Source organism: Symphalangus syndactylus, chromosome 6 (assembly GCF_028878055.3).
Source record: "Symphalangus syndactylus isolate Jambi chromosome 6, NHGRI_mSymSyn1-v2.1_pri, whole genome shotgun sequence".
Taxonomy (NCBI): Eukaryota; Metazoa; Chordata; class Mammalia; order Primates; family Hylobatidae; genus Symphalangus; species Symphalangus syndactylus.
The window spans coordinates 94,975,398-94,998,481 of NC_072428.2; positions in this window are offsets into that span (position 1 = coordinate 94,975,398).

A 23,084-nucleotide genomic window follows, 5' to 3' on the forward strand; every position below is an offset into this window, starting at 1 on the left:
TTTTAAAAGGAAGTAGTGGGAACTGTGGAGCACTGAAGAGCCTAGGTCCTGTCTAAAGGGAGTAAGTAGTCAACGCTCAGCTCTAATGATTCAACAAATATGTATTGAGTTCCTACTATGTGCCAAGAACTGTTCTAAACTCTGAGAAGATAGTGGTGAATCACACAAAACCCTGCTTTCCTTTCATAGGTCTTATGTTCTAGTAGGGGAAGACAGACAATAGACTGGAAAATGTCAGCTAATAATAGATGCCCTAAAGAGAATTAAAACAGGGTGATTGACAGAGAAATGGAGAGAGGAGTCAGGTAAGGCCTCCATGAAAAGGTGGCATTTAGAGTGAGACCTGAACAAACATTTAAAAGCCAAATGTGAAAAAAGCAGAAGGCATGCCAGACCGGGAATGGCAAGGTGGCAGAGTGGGGAGCCACGTGGACTAAGCTAGGACCCAGCTCTGGGCTTTGTAGGCCAGGATAGTTTGTACATTTTAAGTGTGAGAAAAAGCCACTGGAGGATCTTAAGCAGAAGAGTGATGTAAACTATTTCACATTTCTAAAAGATTACTTTTGGTTTCTGCATCTAGCAGTATAAACTAGATACTCTAAAAAGCCTTTCTTTTTTTTTTTTTTTAAAGACAGAGTCTGGCTCTGTCACCCAGGCTGGAGTGCAGTGGGGCGATCTTGGCTAACTGCAACCTCCGCACCACCATGCCCAGCTAATTTTTGTATTTTTAGTAGAGACGGGGTTTCACCATGTTGGCCAGGCTGGTCTTGAACTCCTGGCCTCATTATCCACCCACCTTGGCCTCCCACAGTGCTGGGATTACAGGAGTGAGCCATTGAGCCTAGCCTCTAAAAACCCTTTCTTATGCCATACTATTAAATCTTAGATAAATTACAATGTGTATTTTTAACACACAGCTTAGATTACAAGAAAGTAAGGGAAATTCCAAAAGCATTTCAAAAAAGAAGTGAAGTGAGTTGAAAACTAAGTGTGAAACGTAAGTAAAGGCAAAAACTGGGCTTGCCTGAAGGTAAATCTGTATAACAAAGTAGGGAATGGAAGATTAAGTGTTGGGCCACTGGAAGTAGGTGAGTTAAATTTGACATTCACATCCCAAAGCAGGATGCTTGAAGATGGCTACATCCTAGGCAAGAGTGGTCTAGGAAAAATCCTCATGCTAGTAAAAGAAATCTCTCAAGAACACCATCTCCACACTGGCTCTAGATGGAAAAATAATAATAATAATGACCCCTTGAAATTTATCATATGCCTGCCCCCATCAAGTATGGAATTCAGTCTTACACAATCCATATGGTCAAAGAAACCCCAACCAAGAAATTAAAGAGCTTTTTAGGGCCCCTGGTACCAGGCAGATACAAGCATATGTTGTCTAGAGGAAAGCATCTCTCACATAGCTCTCACCAATTAAGCTCAACAAAGTATGCAATTGCAATTTTAAAATTACTAAATATGGCTGGGCGCGGTGGCTCATGCCTGTAATCCCAGCACTTTGGGAGGCCGAGGGGGGCGCATCACGAGGTCAGAAGATCGAGACCATCCTGGCGAACACGGTGAAACCCTGTCTCTACTAAAAATACAAAAAAAAATTAGCCGGGCGTGGTGGCGGGCACCTGTAGTCCCAGCTACTCGGGAGGCTGAGGCAGGAGAATGGCGTGAACCCAGGGGGCGGAGCTTGCAGTGAGCCGAGATCGCGCCACTGCACTCCAGGCTGGGAGACAGCGAGACTCCGTCTCAAAAATAAAAATAAAAATTACTAAACATACAAATAAACCGTAAGCGATAATCAGCAGATATAACTAACAGCCGACTTATTATCCTACAGATTTTAGATAGTGGAATTGCCAGATACACAATATAAAATAATCATGTTTCATATGTTAAGGAAATAAAGACAGCATCTAAAACAATGAATACAATAAAGAGTACATTACATATAATCAGATAGATTAGAAGGAAAATTTTTTAAGTCTTAGAAATTAAAACTATAATCATTGAAATTTAAAGTACAATGTGTAAATTACAAACGGGTATAACTGAAGAGAGGAGCTGTGAACTAGTAGATAGATCTAAAGACATTACACAGAATACAATACAAAAAGCCAACGGGTTGGAAAATGACAAAGAGGTTAAACAACAGAGAAGACACAGACATCTAACAAGATTTCCAACAGGAGAAATAGAATAAGGGAAAGGCAATATTTGAATAGAAAATGTCTGAAAATTTTTGAAAAATGACAAAGATATGAATCCACACATATAGGAAGCACAATAGATATCAAGCAAGATAAATATAAAGGAAGACATGACAGTAAAAATACAGGGAAAAGACAGAGGAACTACCATAACAAGAACCAAAGAGAAATGGCATACCTCAGGGTGCGTGCCTGTGGTCCTGGCTACTTGGAGGCTGCGGCAGGAGGATGGCTTGAGCCCAAGAGCTCTGGGCTGCAGTGCACTGTGCCCATCAGGTGTCCATGCTAAATTCAGCATCAAGAGGGTGACCTCCCTGGAGTGGGGAACTGCCAGGTTGCCTAAGGAGGGGTGAACCGACCCAGGTCAGAAACGGAGCAAGTCAAAACTCCCGGGCTGATCCTTTGCACCACCTACAAAGGAATAATTTCTGGACCAACAATAAATACCAGATACATTAGCATGATATATTTAAAGTGCTGAGATAAAATAACTGTCAAAATAGACCAAGCGCAGTGGCTCATCCCCGTAATCCCAGAACTTTGGGAGGCCAAGGCAGGCGGATCACTTGAGGTCAGGAGTTTGAGGCCAGCCTGGCCAACATGGTGAAACCCCATCTCTACCAAAAATGCAAAAATTAGCTGGGCGTGGTGGCGTGTGCCTGTAATCTCAGCTACTCCAGAGGCTGAGGCACAAGAATTGCTTGAACCCCGGAGGTGGAGGTGCAGTGAGTCGAGATTGTCCACTGCACTGTAGCCTGGGAGAGAATGAGACTCTGTCCAAAAAAAAAGAGAGAAAAAGAAAAACAACTTGGCATTATCTTCTACAACTGAACATTTGCATGCACTAAATTCATCAATTTTATTCCTAGGTATATATGCTGGAGAAATTCTTGCACATAAGCACCAAAAACCATGTACAAAAATGGAAAACCTTCGTCTAACAGATTGCTCAAAATATAAGGAAAATGTCCATCAACAAGGATAAATAAACCATTTACAATTTGCAGTATTTTTAATTAACTAATTTAATACCTCTGTAAGCACAGAAATGAATAAATCTCAGTTACAAACATCCATATAAATGATTACATTAGATCAGAAATACAATGCTGAATGGGGAAAAAAACAAATTGCAGAAAATATACTATGGCTCCACATATAAATCTCAAAAAAAAGAAAAACTAAAGTGTATATTGTTTAGCAATAAATACATCTATGCTACAATTATAAAGATGTAAGTATAGGAATAACCAAAAAAAAATCCAGAACTGTGGTTACTTCTGGAGAGTAGGGAGGGGTTACCAATCAGGGCAATGCATACAGGCTATGTCAATAGTTCAGAACTTGAGTGGACAGTTCATAGGCTCATTTGTTTTACACTTCTTAAATTGTATATATGTTACATTTTTTGTGTAAGATATAATCTAATGAAATAAGATAAAATAAACAGAATATCTTAAAAAGATAACTAGGGTCAGGTGCAGTGGCTCACACCTGTAACCCAGCACTTTGGGAGGCCAAGGCAAAAGGATCGCCTGAAGCCAGGAGTTCTAGACCAGCCTGGGCAACGTATCAAGACCCCCATCTTGAAAATAATAAAAAATAAAAATCAGCCTGGCATGATGACGCATGCCTGCAGTCCCAGCTACTCGGGAGGCTGAGGTGGGAGGCTGAGGTGGGAGGATTGCTTCAGCCCAGGAGTTTGAAGCTGCAGTGAGCTATGATTGTGCCACTGTACTCCAGCTGAGAATGGACTGAGCAAGACTCTATCTCTAAAAAAATAAAAAATAAAACATAGCTGTATTAGTCCATTTTCACACTGCTGATAAAGACATACCCAAGACTGGGCAATTTACAAAAGAAAAGGTTCAATTGGACTCACAGTTCCACGTGGCTGGGGAGGCCTCACAATCATGGCAGAAGGCAAGAACGAGCAAGTCACATCTTGCATGAATGGCAGCAGGCAAAGAGAGAGTTTGTGCAGGGGAACTCTTGTTTTTTTTAAACCATGAGATCTCGCCGGGCGTGGTGGCTCACGCCTGTAATCCCAGCACTTTGGAAGATGGAGGCGGGCGGATCACAAGGTCAGGAAATTGAGACCACCCTGGCTAACACGGTGAAACCTCGTCTCTACTAAATGTACAAAAAATTAGCCGGGCGTAGTGACAGGCGCCTGTATTCCCAGCTACTCCGGAGGCTGAGGCAGGAGAATGGCGTGAACCCGGGAGGCGGAGCTTGCAGTGAGCCGAGATTGCGCCACTGCACTCCAGCCTGGGCGACAGAGCGAGACTCCGTCTCAAAAAAATAAAAATAAAAATAAACCATCAGATCATGTGAGACTCATTTACTATCACGAGAACAGCGCAGGAAAGGACCGCCCCCATAATTCAGTCACCTCCCACCAGGTTCCTCCCACAACACGCGGGAATTGTGGGAGTTACAATTCAAAATGAGATTTGCGTGGGGACACAGCAAAACAGTATCAATAGCTGACAGTTGTGAAAGAAATGAATGGTCGAATGAAGAGCAAAAGCAAGGAGACGGGGAAAGGCAATGCAGCAGTCAAGGTGAGAGAAGGTGGTGGCTTAACCAAAATCGTAACAGCAAGATGGAAAGAGGCAGGTACACTTGGGATAATGTTGCAGATTTGGTTTCCAGAAGGGAAGGGAAGGACACAGTCTAAGCAGGAGGAGATGCTGCGCTCTGAGGCAGTCTCCATGAGGGCCTTAGCTGACCCCACAGGCAGCACTGGGATGTGCTGGGGTGGCCTTCCAGAGTTGTCTTGGGTTACTGAGGGAGTGGGCCTTTATATGCAAGCAGGAAGGGATGTGATCTTGGGTAAGGTGGCTCTCTGCAGCTGAGGGCAATTTGCAGAGAGGGCAGAGGGCTGTGAGGTGGCAGCATGCCCAGCAGCTGTGGGTATAAGTCCTGAAGTCCTGGGAAGGGCTCTGCATAGCACATCATGGCATCTGCTAAAGAGAAGTGTGTTTTTGGAACATTAAGACTTGTTGAGGGATTGAATGTGGAATATGAGAAGAGAGAGCTACTAGGTTTTTTTTTGCTCTGAGGGTAGATAGTGGTGCTATTTACTAAGAAAGGAAGAAGAGGAGAAGCAGGGGTTTGGGAGATAAAACTCCAAAACTTCTTTTTTGTGAAGTTTAAGCTGCTTATTAGAAATTCAATTCATAGCTGGGAGCAGTGGCTTACGCCTGTAATCCTAGCACTTTGGGAGGCCGAGGCGGGCGGATCACCTGAGGTCAGGAGTTTTGAGACCAGCCTGGCCAACATGACGAAACCCTGTCTCTACTAAAAATACAAAAATTAGCAATCCTACTCATGCCTACTTGGGAGGCTGAGGCAGGAGAATTGTTTGAACCCAGGAGGCGGAGGTTGCAGTGAGCCAAGATCATGCCATTGCACTCCAGCCTGGGCGACAGAGTGAGACTCCGTCTCAAAAAAAAAAAAAGAAAGAAATTCATTTTTAGATATCAAGTAGGCCATTAGTAGAGTTCTAGGGAGGAGCCTAGGCTACAAATCCAAAGTTAGTAGTCATGGCAAATAGATGGCTTTTAAAGCTTTGAAGCTAGATGAAATCATTTAGGAAGAATGTACAAATAGAGAAGAGGATGCTAGACCAGGCCCAGACCACCTGACTTGGAACAAAGGACAAGAGTCAGCAAAGTAGATTAAGAGGGACCCGCAAAATGGGTTGTTAGGGAATCCAAGAGGGAGAAAAAGTATTTTAAGAAGTAGATATCCTGACAGTGACATTGTAAAAAGAAAATTTAAAAAAAACAAGTAGAGAATGATTAAGTGTCGACCAGGCATGGTGGCTCGTGCCTGTAATCCCAGCACTTTGGGAGGCCAAGGCAGGCAGATCACCTGAGGTCAGGAGTTTGAGACCAGCCTGGTCAACATGGTGAAACGCTGTCTCTACTAAAAATACAAAAATTAGCCAGGCATGGTGGCCCTCGCCTGTAGTCCCAGCTACTAGGGAGGCTGAGGTGAGAGGATGGCTTGAACCCAGGAAGCAGAGGTTTCAGTGAGCCAAGACTGCACCGCTGCACTCCAGCCTGGGTGACAGAGTGAAATCCTGTCTAAAAAAGAAAAAAGAAAAGCATGATTAAGTGGCAAACGCTGCCGAAAGGGCAAGTAAGACAAAAGCAGAGACAAACTACTGGATTAGCAATTGTGGAGGCTCTTGGTGACATTAACAAGAGCAATCTTCATGAAATAGCAGAAATATGAGCAGTGAATTGAGAAAAAGTTGATTTTGAGGTGGTGGAGAAAGCAATATAGGCAACATTTACAAGAAGTCAATTGTTGCAAGTCAAACCTAAGAAACCAAGGCTGCTAGCTTTCATAGTTTCTCAGCAGAATTTTTTTAGAATATAGCCCGGATGCAGTGGCTCATGCCTATAATCCCGGCACTTTGGGAGACTGAGGTGGGAGGATTGGTGGAGGCCAGGAATTTGAGACCAGCCTGGACAATATAGTGAGACCCTGTCTCTACAAAAAAAAATTTTAATTAGCCAGGCATGGTGGTGAGCATCTGTAGTCCCAACAGGAGGATTTTTTCAGCCCGTGAGGTCAAGGCTGCAGTGAGCTATGATCTCACCACTGCACTCCAGGCTGGGTGACAGAGTGAAACTCCACCTCTAAAAAAAAAATAGAACATGAATTGTCAGGTAAGTTGATGCACTGTCAAACACAGCGCAGACCAACATTGTGAGAGTCAGAAAAACCTCTAGGGATCAGGTTTAGCCAGTGGGCCAGGAGTTTCTGACTTCTATGAAGAGGGCATACTCTCAAGAAAGAAGCTAAACATCATGGCAGAACATGCGAAGGGACAGGTGAATGAGACAGATGCCAAGGGCTGCAGGAACCCTTGGGAAGCCTGCAGTGGGGGAAAAGGATGAGTAGGGTCAACTTTAAATGACCACGGAGAGGAAGGCAAGCCTCAGGTGGACTGTGTCCGAAGGTCTAGACTGGGGGAATGGGAAGCAGAAATTGTCAGCAAACTCTTTTGGCCACATAACCTATCCTCTAGTACAGCATGTATCAGCAGTAAAACATGTTTTAATTTCCACATGTCTGACTTCTGTGTGGCCTTCTCATTGATGTTATTTAGGTAGGGAGGCCAGATTGTTAATGGTTTTTAATTCCAGCCACTTTGAAGGTTGGACTTTATTCTGCAGGCAATGGGAAACCATTGAAAGTTTCTGAACAACGGAAAAGAATAATCCAAGTGTGATTTTAAGAGGATTATTTCTTTAATGGTGAGCAGGATGGAGTCACGAAAGGCTAGATTAGAGCCCACTTAGGAGATTCTTCCAGTTATGGAAATAGAGACTGAGGGATGGGCCGGGCGCGATGGCTCACACCTGTAATCCCAGCACTTTGGGAGGCCAAGGCAGGTGGATCACGAGGTCAGGAGTTCAAGACCAGGAGCCTGGTCAGCAGCAAAACCAGGTCAGGAGTTCAAGGTCAGGAGCCTGGCCAACATGGTGAAACCTCATCTGTACTAAAAATAGAAAAAGTAGTTGGGTGTGGTGGTGGGTGCCTCTAGTCCCAGCTACTTGGGAGGCTGAGTCAGGAGAATCACTTGAACCCGGGAGGTAGAGGTTGCAGTGAGCCAAGATCGCGCCACTGCACTCCAGCCTCTGTGACAGAGTGAGACTCTGTCTCAAAAAAGAAAAAAAAAAGAGAGAGACTGTGGATGAAGACCAGTTGGGGTGGGGGAATGAAAAGGAGGACAAAGATGATGCTTGGGTTTCCAGTCTACATTATTAGAAGATTGGGGGTGGGTGGAGGGCAACCACTTACTGGAGTGAGGGAAAGCAGGGGTTTGGATGGAGTCCTGTGATGAAAGTACTAATAGTCAATATTCTGATAGCACCATGGAGTGTACAGGTGCCTTCGTGTCCATTATCTCATTTGCCCTCATAACTACCCTGTGAGGTATAATTATGCGCATTTTACAAATGAGGAATCTGAGGCTCAGAGAGGCTCAGTGATGCCCTTCATTAGGTCTTGACCCCAGCTGTTCTCACTCCTTGTTTTGACAATGGCTTTTCGAATACACTTTGGCGCTTGCTGTTCAGTGTGAAAAGATGTCAGCTTATGTTTGCCTTTCACAAGTCATGTCCTGAAAATTTCAGTTTCTTGGAGGAATTAGCTGGATTCCATTTCTTTGATGCTGGTTCCCTGTGATCCTTCTAGAAGACTAATAACTTACATAAGTCAGCTGGAGAAAAAAAAAAAGAAAAATCCATTTCTAAGTCAGTTTTCCCTTTTGAGAGAATTTGGCATCTAGGTGCAAGTATACAGCTTCCTCTGAAATGAAACATTAATTCTCTCACCTAGTCAGGATACAAGTTAGAACATTAAAATTCATCAGATGAGAGCCAAACCCTCGTGAACCAAGATAAGTAAATGCGTTTACCTCACCCCATACTACCTGCTACTCCTCTCTCAAAGAAAAAGTTGGGAATCCTCTTCTAACGAGTGAGATCTGTTTCGTTATCCCACCACAAGTCAATAAGTTCAGGGCCTCAGATGTCAGACCAAACTGTGTGTCAATCCTAACTTCCCACATTATTTAAGCACTGGATTTTTCTCTGGCATTAGCTGAATGGAACTTCACCTGAGGACAAAATTGGCTGTTACATTTGTAATTATGGACTAAAGGTTGCCTCTTAGCCAAACCAGGCTGGAAAACTGAAAGAATTCAAAAAGTAAGTGTGTAGATGTGACGCTATCTTGCTGATGCAAAGTTTCTCAAGTCAAAACATTTACTTGAAACTTTGGCTTCCTCCAAAGCAATAATTTTTTACATTTTAGGAGCACCTTTCCTTGTAAAAGCCTTTACACTTGTCAGGCCTTCTGCCTTAACAAAGATTGTGAATTCTCTTCCAGGTGATTAAAATCAATTCTGAATTAAATACAGTTGCCCTGATCATGTCAAAAATGATGCAGCTGCTTTCCTACAGTTTAACTTATTTTGCAGATTTAAATAGCAGTTGGAGTTTTTAAAACTTGGTTTCTACTGCCATCTAGTGATACATTTCATTGACAGTTTCAACATGCTAAATTTATATAGATCCACAGGGTTATCCTTAAGAGCAATGTAGTGCCATATCTATTTTTTCTTTTTTTTATTTTTATTTTTTTATTTTTTTATTTTTTTGAGATGGAGTCTCGCTCTGTTGCCAGGCTGAAGTTCAGTGGCGCGATCTCGGCTCACTGCAACCTCCGCCTCCTGGGTTCAAGCGATTCTCCTGCCTCAGCCTCCCGAGTAGGTGGGATTACAGGTGTCCGCCACCATGCCAGGCTAATTTTTAATATTTTTAGTCGAGACGGGGTTTCACTATGTTGGCCAGGCTTGTCTCAAACTCCTGAGCTCGTGGTCTGCCTGCCTCAGCTTCCCAAAGTGCTGGGATTACAGGCGTGAGCCACCGTGCCCGGCGAGGGCCACATCTTAAACAGAGCATTTACATTTGCACATATAGAGAGAAGACTAGCTCCTATACAAAACAAAGTTCTCTCATATACCTTACAGACTAAGAAAAAACTTTTTATCACAAATATTAAAGAGAGCCCAAGCATGGTGGCTCACGCTTGTAATAACAACAATGTGAATGTAAATTGTACACTTGAAAATAATTAAAATGGTAAATTTCATGTTACGTGTATTTTATCACAATTTTCTTTTAAAAGCACAGGCAGGCCGGGCGCGGTGGCTCACGCCTGTAATCCCAGGACTTTGGGAGGCCGAGGCGGGTGGATCATGAGGTCAGGAGATCCAGACCATCCTGGCTAACACAGTGAAACCCCATCTCTACTAAAAATACAAAAAATTAGCTGGGCGTGGTGGTGAGCGCCTGTAGTCCCAGCTGCTCGGGAGGCTGAGGCGGGAGAATGGCATGAACCCGAGTGGCAGAGGTTGCAGTGAGCCGAGATTGCGCCGCTGCACTCCAGCCTGGGCTACAGAGTGAGACTCCGTCTCAAAAAAAAAAAAAAAAAAAAAGCACAGGCAGGCCAGAGCCCTGGCCACATGCACCTCTTTCCCACTTCCTTCACCCTCATTACATCCATATGCTTGCTGGGCAGCCCAGGACCACCTCCAGAGGACACGGATAGTGGCCAGGATGCACCAGGAACTCAAAGGAGACCTTCCAAGCTCCCCCATCTTACCTCCCCCACCACACCACACACACATACCAACACATATACGCAGGCACGTTTAGAGGAAGGAGGAAGATGCAACACTCTGGGATCCTGGTGCAACAACTGCCCTTTGACTCCAACCTGAGCTCTAATTTTCCCCTATAGCTGCCTTGGTCTGGTAATCAAGGTTATACTTTTAAAAGAAGGAAAATGTCAAAAAAGTGGACATGATCCTAATTACATTTGTGTGCAGAGCAAGAAATGAATGTGAACAACCTTGATGCCTATTGATTAACGCTGAAAAACAACTCAGAAGAACCAGTGAACCAAAAGATAAGCCGAATCCAGAAACAGCTGTGGCTCAACCCCCAGCAATGGACTGGAAATTCATGAGACAGCTCCGCAGATAGAGAATGAAAAGTCTGTTCTTACATACATTATACTCAGAGTAAGTAATCTTATGTGCAAAAGCAGCCAGGGAAAAACAAAATCAAAATGTCCCTTCCCCAAAACCCTCCCAGGAAATAGTCATCTTGTGAAAAAACAAAGTTTTGGCCCAGTGTTTTGAAAATATCTTACAGTGAGGCATACATTTTTTTAAAATGTATAACCCAAATTTATTACTTATTTATTGCTACATAACAAGTCCCTTCCAAATACTGTGCTGTAAAACAACAACAATCTTACTATCTGTCACATTTTCTGTGGGCCAGGAATTCAAACAGAGCACGGTGGAGATGGCTAATCTCCAGAATGTCTGGAATTTCAATCAAAAAACTTGAAGGCTGGAGGCTGGAATAGGCTGATGGCTTCTTCATGTACATGCCTATCAGTTCATACTGGCTGTTGACTAAGGGCCAGTAGGATCACCCACACCCGGCCTCACTGTGTGGCCTGGGCTTCCTCACAACACGGCAGCTGGGATCAAAGGCAAGCATCAGCAGCGTGCAGTAGCTCATGTCTGTAATCCCAGCGCTTTGTAAGGTCAAAGCCAAAGCAGGAGAATCACTTGAGCCCAGGAGTTTGAGACCAGTCTGGGCAGCACAGTGAGACCCTATCTCTACAAAAAAAATTCAAAAATTATCCAGGTGTGGTGGCACACAACTGTAGTCCCAGATACTCAGGAGGCTGAGGTGGGAGAGATTGCTTGAGGCCAGGAGGTTGAGGCTACAGTGAGCCCTGATTTCACCACTTCACTTCAGCCCGGGGAACAGAGCAAAACTCTGCCTCAAAACAGGGGGAAAAAAAGGAGTGGGGTGGGACAAGTATTCCAAGACAGAAACAGAGAAAAACATATTGCCTTTTACGACCTCACCCTGGAAATCATTCAGCATCCCTTTGGCCATGTTCCATCACTTGGTGCCATTACAAAGATCTGTCTAAATTCCTTATAAAGGAAGGAGACATACACCCCACCTCTCATGGCACAGCGTAGAAAGAGCATGTAGGATGTGATATGTAGCTACATATTGGTGTAGCCAAATTTGGAAAACACAATTTGCCACATTGTGCTTTATCTCAGTTAATCCTCACCCCCAAAAGAAACCGTATGCTATTACTATTTTACAGTAAAGGAAATGTAAGATCAGAGAAGGGAAATAACTTCCCAAAGTCACACACCTTAGTAAATGGCAGTGTAGAGATTCTGACTCCAGTGACGAAGTCCTTGATCTCCAACCTGCTTTTCCTGCCATAGGTCACATTGCCTTATCTAGAATTACAGAAGCTGGAAGTTCAAGTTCCAGGTCTCCTTATAAATATGTACAAGTTCTTAGAAGAAAAATAAATGTAGAAGCATTGGATTCTCTGCTCCTTCTATACTCAGGGCTGCAGCTTCAGAGCAGACTTTATAGAAATATTCTATTAGGCCCAACAGTACCAAGTACATTCACAGCCCAGGGGAGACATCAATGGGCTTCATATGCCCCCAGAGAATAAGCCCAAGAGTACCTGCAAAATGGCCAGTGCACTTGGCACTGTTAGTTGCCACCATTTGGACCTTATCCAATTGACCCTAAAATTGGCCCAAGTACTTGTGGTAGCCAACCTCCACAAGGTGGCCCCAGCGATCTTTACCTCTTGGTATTCACACCCTTGTGTAATCTCCTCCGACACTCTGTCAAAGTCGGTCTATGTGACCAACAGCATAAGGCAGAAAATGGTGTATTACTTCCAATATTTGGTTTTAAAATACCGTGACTTCCATCATGGGCTCTCTAATCACTCACAAGGGAAGCTAGTCGCCATGTTGTGAGGACATGAATGCAGCCCATGGAAAGGCCTGGAAAGCAAGGAACTGACACCCTAGCCAACAGCCAGCGAAGAACTGAGGCCTGCCAACAACCATTTGAGTGAGTTTATACACAGATTTTCCAGCCCCGGTCAAGCCTTGAGATGACTGCAACCCCAGTGAACAGCCTGGCTGCAACTTCATAAAAGACTGCATCAGAGCTACCCAGCTAAGCTGGTCCCAGATTCCCTGACCCTCAGAATAAATGTTTATTGTTTAATGTTTACGTTTAATGTTATCAATAAACCGATACCTTTAGGGGTCATTTGTTACATAGTAATGGATAACTAACAGAGTATTGAATTTAAAATGATGATTATCTGTTAGTAGAAAGAGTTGGGGCTTTGGAGACAAGCACACTGCCTTTAAATCCTGATTCCACCACTCCCTGGGTGAATAGCATGGCCTCTCTGGGCCTCAGTTTCCTCATAAGAATGGGGATGATAAACTTATTCTCAAGACTGAGTGAGGATCAAAGGAAAGAAGTTAGAACAGGGAATATTCCTCTTCTTCCTTCTCAACTTTATTTTATTTTATTTTATTATTTTGTTTTATTTGAGACGGAGTCTCACTCTTTCGCCCAGGCTGGAGTCAAGTGGCACAATCTCAGCTCACTGCAACCTCCCCGCCTTGGATTCAAGCGATTCTCCTGCCTCAGCCTCCCAAGTATCTGGGATTACAGGCACCCGACACCACAACCAGCTAGTTTTTGTATTTTTAGTAGAGACGGGGTTTCACCATGTTGGCCAGGGTGGTCTCAAACCCCTGACCTCAGGTGATCCACTGCCTCGGCCTCCTAAAGTGCTATGATTACAGGCGTGAGCCACCACGTCCAGACCCTTCTCAACATTTTAAAACCGGAGTGAGAAATTGCCTCAGAGCAAGCACAACTTGCTCTGGTGATAATAATAATTGTACAACCAACTTCACCTATACTTTTACTCTTTCTATAGACACATTAGAAAGAGTGTAGCATTAATAGTAACATATTATGTATATTTAAATCTTGTTATGCAGAAATGATAAACCAAAAAAATCTGCTTATAGTATAAGAAAATAGTTACATTATTAAACAAACACAGTGAACATATTTTAGCTGCTTCCCATCTACATATAATCGGTCAACAATTCATAGATAAATATTTATTGGGTTCTCATTATGTCCCAGATATTGTCCTAGGTTCTACAAGGAATGAAAAATAGTCTAAGAAGGGCTGGGCACTGTGGCTCACGCCTGTAATCCCAGCACATTGGGGGGCCGAGGCAGGTGGATCACCTGAGGTCAGGAGTTCGAGACCAGCCTGACCTACATGGTGAAACCCTGTCTCTACTAAAAATACAAAAATTAGCTGGGTGTGGTGGCACACGCCTGTAATCCTAGCTACTTGGGAGGCTGAGGCAGGAGAATGGCTTGAACCTGGGAGGCGGAGGTTGCAGTGAGCCAAGATTGTGCCATTGCACTCCAGCCTGGGCAACAAGAGTGAAACTTAGTCTCAAAAAAAAAAAAAAAAAAAAAGTCTAAGAAATCATCTCTGTCTTAAAGGAATTTATAGACTTTTTAACATAATATGAAAACCAAAATACTGGCCAAGCACAGTGGCTTATGACTGTAATCCCACTGCTTTTGGAGGCCAACGCAGGAGGATCACTTGAGGTCATGAGTTTGAGACCATCCTGGGCAACACAGTGAGACCTCATCTGTACAAAAAGTTAAAAAATTGTGCTGGCATTGTGGTGCGTGCCTGTAGTCCCAGCTACTCAGGAGGCTGGGGCAAGAGGATCACTTGAGCCCAGAAGTTCAAGGCTGCAGTGAGCTATGATTTTGCCACTGTACCCTAGCCTGGGCAACAGACTGAGACCCTGTTTCAATCTAAAAAAAAAGAAAGAAAGAAAGAAAGAAAGAGGAATATCTTACGCTGTAAGTGAAGTTGCAAGGAAGTAAGTGACTAAATAACAGCAAGGTGAATTGGCTTTGAATATGCGGATCTTAATCTCAGATTTACTGTTTACTAGCTTTGTGGATTGAGGTGTAATCACTTACCTATCTGTGCCTCAATTTCCCCATCTGTAAAATTGGGCTAATAAGGTATGAGGTATGCCTCACAGAGTTGCTATAAGGACCAAATGAGGTTTTATATATAGAAGTATGCACACACACACACACAGTGCCTGATATAGGAAAAGCACTCCATTTCTTTTCTTTCTTTTTTTTTTTTTCTGAGATAGAGTCTTGCTCTGTCACCTAGAGCTGGAGTGCAATGGCTCGATCTCGGCTCACTGCAACCTCTGACTCCTGGGTTCAAGCAATTATCCAGCCTCAGCCTCTTGAGTAGCTGGGATTACAGGCCATCATGCCCAGCTAATTTTTGTATTTTTAGTAGAGACGGGGTTTCACCATGTTGGCCAGGCTGGTCTGGAACTCCTGACCTCGTGATCCACTCACTTCAGCCTCCCAAAGTGCTGGGATTACAGGCGTGAGCCATCATACCCAGCCCATTTCTAATATACATAATATGTATGGGTATTTGTTTACATGGGTGTTATAGGCTATTGAGAAGAGAGGGATAAACTGGGTTGGAGTGTGGAATGTGCTGGGAGATATTGAAAAAGTAGTTCTTGAATCAGCCTTAAGACCAAGCTGGCTTTAGATGGTCTGGGAGGAGAGAGGAATCCCAGAGAGATGGGAGAACTCAGCCTACTCTGATGTAGGGGACACAGCCTTAACATCTTCATGCCACAAAGGCGCTGCCACCAATAACAATTCCACCTTGTTAAATAAGAAATAGGCCAGGTGCAGTGGCTCACGCCTGTAATCCCAGCACTTTCAGAGGCAGAGGTGGCCGATCAGGAGTTCGAGAGGGCAGGAGTTCGAGACCACCTGGGCCAAATAATCAAGGGTGCCTGTCTCTACAAAAAATACAAAAATTAGCTGGGCATGGTAACCCATGCCTGTAATCCCAGCTACTCGGGAGGCTGAGGCAGGAGAATCACTTGAACCAAGGAGGCGGAGGTTGTAGTGAGCCGAGATTGCACCACTGTACTCCAGCCTGGGCAACAGAGCTAGACTCTGTCTCAAGATAGATAGATGATAGATAGATGATAGATAGATAGATGATAGATAGATAGATAGATAGATAGATAGATAGATGATAGATAGATAGATATAATAGAACAAATAATAAGAATGGCTTACCTAATGTAGGGTTGAAGACTGTGTTTATTAGCTCATTTCATCCTCAAAACATGCCATGAGGTAGTAGTCTGCTTTCATCCCCATTCTGCAGAGGAAGAAACTGAAGCTCAGAGAGCTTAAATAACTTGCCCAAGATCATGTAGCTAGTGAGCAGCAAAACGGGGCCTCAAACCTCAGCAGTTTTGCTCCAGACCCAGGGCTCTTAACTGCTGTAATAAATTTCCACTAGTTAGTCAGTGATACATTTTTCACTCTACTTAACATTTTCCCACCACCTAGCCAAATCCCAAGCCAATTGAACAGAAATCTCTTAGAAAAGGTAAACTTATTTTAAATTAGCTAAAGTTAATACTAAATCAACAGAACTTTATCTGGATTAGTCACAGAGTAATCATTTTTAACCTTTAGGGGTCAGGGTCTCCCTTCAAAAATCTGACAGTAAATAGGGCCTCTCTCCCTAGGAAGATATACATCACCACTCCTAAAAAACGTGTGCACAGAATTTCAGGGATTCCCTGATGCCCAGGGAGGAACCCTAAGTGATCATCTCTCGACCTCACACTTCCCAAAGCCAGATAAAGCTCCTCCATGTGTAAATAGTCTGGGGGTCACACTGGGGACCCAGACTCTCCCTCCCCAGCCCCCGCCCCATTAGCACAAATAATCAAGTGTGCTGGGGTGGGAAACTGTTCTGCCCACACACATACTCAAATTACAGACTTTCCCTTCAACTGTGTGTGTTTTATTGAATGAGCACTTGAGTTCTTGGTGAGCCTGTCGTCTGGGGATGCCAGTGCTTTCCTACTGCTAAGGTAGAGCAGGAGCGGGCTGAGAGCGGGCCCTGCTGGAGAAAGCCTTCTCGACCAGCTGGTGTTGCTGCTGCACCACAGACTGCCAGGTGCCGCTGGCTGCTGGGGTGCTGAGAAGCCACTTCCAGCCTAACAACCTAGAAAAAGCTAGAATTAACCTAACCCAGGTCCCATCCCAAAACAGCTCTGTCCCATGTGTTGGTGGAAGCCAAAAGCATAATAAATAGTCTTTGAGTCTCTAGGGGTGGCAACTTGTGGGAAGGCAAATAATTGGCAGATAAAGGCTGGTTAGGAGAGCTCCTTGGTGTAGATTTCCTCCAGTATCACCTCCGGGCCCAAACGGTCCAATGCTGTCTTTAGTAGTTAACCTTTGTTCTCCCTGGTAGAAGAGGAGGCCAGGGTATCTTTTGTCTCTGGAAATCTATGTCCTGCTTTTAGGCAAATAGAGGGAGGGCTTTCTCCGTCGCCTTCTTAATTGTCTTCAGCTCAACAATCCTTCATATTTACGGGAAGCATATTCTGGTCTCCTACATGTGCATGTATGAATAAATGATACTTGACAAATATTAGCCAGTATTGAATTTAGGTGAGGGTGGGTACATAGATAGGTATGTATTCTACTGCATGTTTAAATATTTTCATAAGAAGTTAGAAAAAGAAGACATTGAGGGAAAGCTCAGAGGAACATGTACCCACATGTGCCAGAAATGAAGCCTGCAAGCTACCCTGGCCACACCAGGGTGAACAGAATGAACTTGTTATGGGCTAAACTGTGTCTTCCCATAAATTCATATGTTGAAGTCCTAACCCCCACTATCTCAGAATGTAACCATATTTGGGGATGGGGGTCTGTAAAGTGGTAATTAAGTTAAAATGAGGTTATTTGGCTGGGGCCTAATTTAACATGACTAGGGTCCTCATAAGAAGAGGAAATTTGGGCCGGGTGCGGTGTCTCATGCCTATAATCCCAGCACTTTGGGAGGCCGAGGTGGGTGGATCACCTGAGGTCAGGAGTTCGAGACCAGCCTGGCCAACATGGTGAAACCTCATCTCTACTAAAAATACAAAAATTAGCTGGGCATGGTGGCAGGTGCCTGTAATCCTAGCTACTTGGGAGACTGAGGCAGGAGAATCTCTTGAACCCAAGAGGCAGAGTTTGCAGTAAGCTGAGATCGTGTCACTGCTCTCCAGCCTGGGCGGCAGAGTAAGACTGTCTGGAAAAAAAAAAAAGAAGAAGAAGAAATTTGGACACAAACACACATATGAGGGAAGGTGATGTGAAGACACAGGGAGAAAACAGCCAAGGAGGGAGGCCTACAAGCCAAGGAGGGAGGCCTGGAACGGATCTTTCCTCATGGATCTCAGAAGAAACCAACCCTGCTGACACCTTGATCTTAAACTTCTAGCCTCCGCAACAGTGAGAAAATAAATTTCTGTTGTTTAAGCCACCCAGTTGGTGGTTCTTTGTTGAGGCAGCCCAAGTGTCTTACTCAGTTCGGCTGCTATAACAAAATATCTTAGATTGGGCAATTTATAAACAACAGAAAGTTATTTTTCACAGTTCTGGAGCTGGGAAGTCCAAGATCAAGGCTCCAGCAGAGTTGATGTCTGGTGAGGGCTGCTGTCTGCTTCACCGATGGCGCCTTGTGTCACTTCATCACATGGTGGAAGGGTCAGAAGGGCACTCCTCCTCAACTTCTTTTATAAATAGATTAACGGCATCCCTGTGGGCAGATCCCTCATGATTTAATCACTTCCCATAAGGCCCACCTGGTAATACTATCACATCGGGTATTAGCTTTCAACATATTGGAACATATTGAAATTTTAGGGAGACACCAACATTCAGATCAGAGCACCTAGCAAACTTATACAGAGCTCCTTTTGATTTGCCATGCAAGTGCAGGGGTGTTTTTCCATACCCCCAACCAGTGATGTCTCCCTGAAGCTCCAGTCTGGTAACTTGCAGAATCCACATTGGGTGGAGCATGACAGGAAGGTCCACCCAGCTCTGGGCCTTGAGAACAGAGCTTTGCTTGTCTGAAAGCAGTTGCCCCCTGGCTGGTGGCGCACATGTGTTTCTGGGTTCCAGAATACTGCACATCTGAAGAGTTGGAATCCAAGTCTGACCCATGTTGGTCCTGTACTTTTCCTAAGTGCTTGCTTGTTTTTCTGTCTTTAAAGTTAAGAATGAAGGCCTGGCGCAGTGGCTCACACCTATAATCCCAGCACTTTGGGAGGCCAAGGCAGGTGGATCACATGAGGTCAGGAGCTCAAGACCAGCCTGGCCAACATGGTGAAACCCTGTCTCTACTAAAAATACAAAAATTAGCTGGGCATGGTGATGTGCACCTGTAATCCAAGCTACTCGGCAGGCTGAGGCGGAAGAATTGCTTGAACCTGGGTGGCAGAGGTTGCAGTAAGCAGAGATTGCACCATTGCACTTCAGCCTGGGCAACAGAGTGAGACTCTGTCTCAAAAATAAATTAATTAAATAAATAAATAAATAAAGTAAATAAGAATGGAGGTATATGTGTGTGTGTTGGGGAAGAGAGAGTCTAGCTATAAAAGCCCTATAGCGAATCTTTATACTAATTAACAATTAATATTTACTAATACTTAGAACTACAGTTACTATTTACATAGTATACAGCCATAGCTTATTATTAAAATATTTAAATAATTTCATAGTTGATTATAAATAGCATCACCCCTCTTCCTCACCCAATGCCTCTCTGGAAACTCCCTACAGCCCAGCAGCTAATGGGTTAATGTTGGCACTGAAGTGTTCTCCAGAACCTGCTCCAGCACAATCTTGACCTCCAATCTGCAAAGAAGGAGCTTCCTCTGCCCTTACTGGTTGTTACATGTTTTTCAAGTTCATCCCTGCTTGGTATGTTCCCAGCACTGCCCTCTCAATTCTTTATGCTACATTATCTCACAGCAACATGGAAACATACACTATGAGTATTTCCTTTTGCCTATAAAAAAACTGTGGCTCAGGGCAGCTAGAAAGAGGCAGAGTTCTTAACCACTGCTCCCTATTTTCCAGCTGTGCCCCCTGAAATTGGTATGTGAGAATTCCTTTATCCTCAGAAGAGCAGCCAAGAAGAGTTGAGAGGCTACAGCCCCAGAGTGCTGGGAAGCCTGGGTGTTCTCAGGCCTCTCCTTTTCTCCAGGTAAGATCTCCCCACACCGGCCGGGTGCAGTGGCTCACACCTGTAATCCCAGCACGTTGGGAGGCCAAGGCGGGTGGATCATTTGAGGCCAGGAGTTCAAGACCAGCCTGGCCAACATGGTGAAACCCTGTCTCTACTAAAAATACAAAAATTAGCCAGACTTGGTGACACATGCCTGTAATCCCAGCTACTAGGGAGGCTGAGGCAGGAGGATCGCTTGAACCCAGGGGACGGAGGTTGCAGTGAGCAGAGATTGCACTACTGTACTCCAACTTGGCCAACAGAGTGAGGCTTTGTCTCAGAAAAAAGCTCTCCCCATACGGAGAGAGGTCCCAGGTCACAGTAAAAACAAACGACAAAGAGTCCTGCAGGCAAACAGTTTTCTTTTCTTTTCTTTTTTTTTTTTTTTTTTTTTTTTGAGACAGAGTCTCATTCTATCACCCAAGCTGGAGTGCAATGGCACAATCTCGGCTCACTGCAACCTCCGCTTCCCAGGTTCAAGCGATTTTCCTGCCTCAGCCTCCTCAGTAGCTGGAATTACAGGTGTGCACCACCACGCCCAGCTACTTTTTGTATTTTTAGTAGAGATGGGGTTTCACCATGTTGGTCAGGCTGGTCTCGAACTCCTGACCTTGTGATCTGCCCACCTCGGCCTCCCAAGGCAAACAGTTTTCTAAAGCTGCACAATGGTTCTGAGCTCCTCATTGCAGGAATTATGGGAACTCAAGAGGACCCCTCACTGGCATTATTGTACCCCTCGGAGGGCACAGCACTGCTGAGAAGGGGGGCATGACCCACTTTAACCTTTGAAAGCCATGGCAAAAGTCTGCATCGCTGTCTGCTAGAACACCTGGACCCTCTCCTGGCTCCCACCCAGGCCCTGAGAGTTTTGTTGTAGGAACCCTACAGGCAAGTCCCTAACAATGCTCTGCCAACTTAGTGAACACTCGCCCAGACTGTGCATGCAGGGAGGCCCACATCCTTTCGCCTTTGCCCTGCCTCCTGATTTCCTGGTGACCTTCTAACTTTGCTTGGGCCTTTCCCATGGCACTTAACCCCTGTGTGACCTGAAGACTCTATAACCCTAAAAACCAGTCCTGCTAACCAGCTGGCCTGGGTACAATAGCACTTGGAAAGCAAAGTCATGGGACTGAAACCAGAAGAAAACCTATTCATTAGAGGAGCAGCTGGCAGCTGGAAAACAGAAGGAGAGAGAAAGGAAGGCCAGTTCCTACCTCCTGTAGGACCGATTAACCAGGGATTTCAGAGCCAGTCACTCAGCCTGCCTAAGGCCCCCTAGGCCCCTCTCCTAATGAAGGCAGTGATGCTTATCATATCTCCCACATCCTTCCCAGCAGGGCTCAGAAGGGCAATCCCGCTGACAGGAGCTTTGAGATGGAAAGCAGTGGAGGGAGTGCGGGGGTGCAGGGGACGGGTTGGGGGGGTTGGTGGGTGGGACCCAGGCTCTAACTTTCACAGTCAACAGTATTCTTCGTCTAATTCCTCTCTCCAATTAAACATCAAAGAAATATTTCCAAGGGCACATGTTGTTATTAAAGAATTTTATCCTTTGAAAAAACTTACAAGAAATATATTTTCACTGAAGAAAAAAATAGAAAATAAAAAGATGACGGAAAAGTCACCTATAACTAGGAGCCACTTTCAACATTTAGAATTCATACGCTTTTCACACACGAAAAAACCAAACGATACTATACATATGCACAACAAAAGATCAGGAAGCCAAGCACAGTGGTTCACGCTTGTAGTCCCAGCTACTCAGGAGGCTGAGGTGGGAGGATCACTTGAGCCCAGGAGTGTGATGTTACAGTGAGGTACGATTGTGTCACTGCACTCCAGCCTGGGTGACAGAGTGAGACTCTGTCTCTAAAAACAAAACAACAATAGATCATGAACATCGTTCCATGTCAATAAATCCACTTCCTCCACACCCTTCTTAACGGTTGCAGTATATTTCATCGTGTATTTAAAAGGTTATGGAGTCAGTCAGTCCCCTACTGTTATGTGTTTAGATTCTTTGTGAGGGAATTTAAATTCTTTTATGAAGGGACAGACTGAGACTAGAGGAGATGATACCCCAGCCTGTTCAATAGTCCTCTCCCCATCATCCCCACCCACTCACCCACCATCTCACTCACCCACCAGCTCACTCCAACCTGGCTACTCTGCATTTCCATCTATTATCTTCCCTTAGACTCAACCTCAGGTAGTTTCCGGATGTGTTCCTGTGTCAGCCCTGTCCATAAACGTGTTATAGGGACCACAACATCATCTCTCACTTGGGCTTCCCCCTCTTAGCCCTCAGAGACAACAGATTACAGCTGAGGCAAAACAAGTGGCTTCAGCTAGATCTTGTTTCCAGCATCATGTATTTTATTAGTGGAAGGTGACTTCCCAATTACAGTGTTGGCACCACACACACACACACACAAAACACACACCCGTTAGTGTCCTGCTGAATTAGACAAGGGGCCTTCAAACTGGCCTGCAGGGAGTTAAAACACTCCTGCAGTGAGAGTGAGCTGAGGCAGGGTTGGGAAGGAAGAGATGAGATGAGAACAGGTCCAAATAGATGAAAACACACACACATATGCACATACACATATGCATACATGCACACATATACATGCATATACACACATACACACATACATACACATACACGCATGCATACACACACACATGCACACACACATACACACACGCATACATACACAAACACACACATGCATACACACATGCGTACACACATGCATACACACACATATACACACATACGCACACATGCACATACACACATACACATACACACATACACATGCATACATACACATACACACGCATACACACACATACGCACACATGCACATACACACATACACATACACACACATACACATGCATACATACACATACACACTCATACACACACATATACACATACACACATGCATACACGCACACATACACACACATACACACACATATACACATATACACATGCATACACACATGCATATGCACACATACATACACATTCACAAATACACATACACACGCATACACATACATACACACACACATTCACACAGTTGTGCTCCAGAGCCTCTCCACATAGGAGACGAAAAGCTTTCATAAGGAAGCAAAAGTTGTATCTTCTGCATTTCAAAGGGAGAAATACCAGGACCTGTGAACTGAATGCAAGTACCT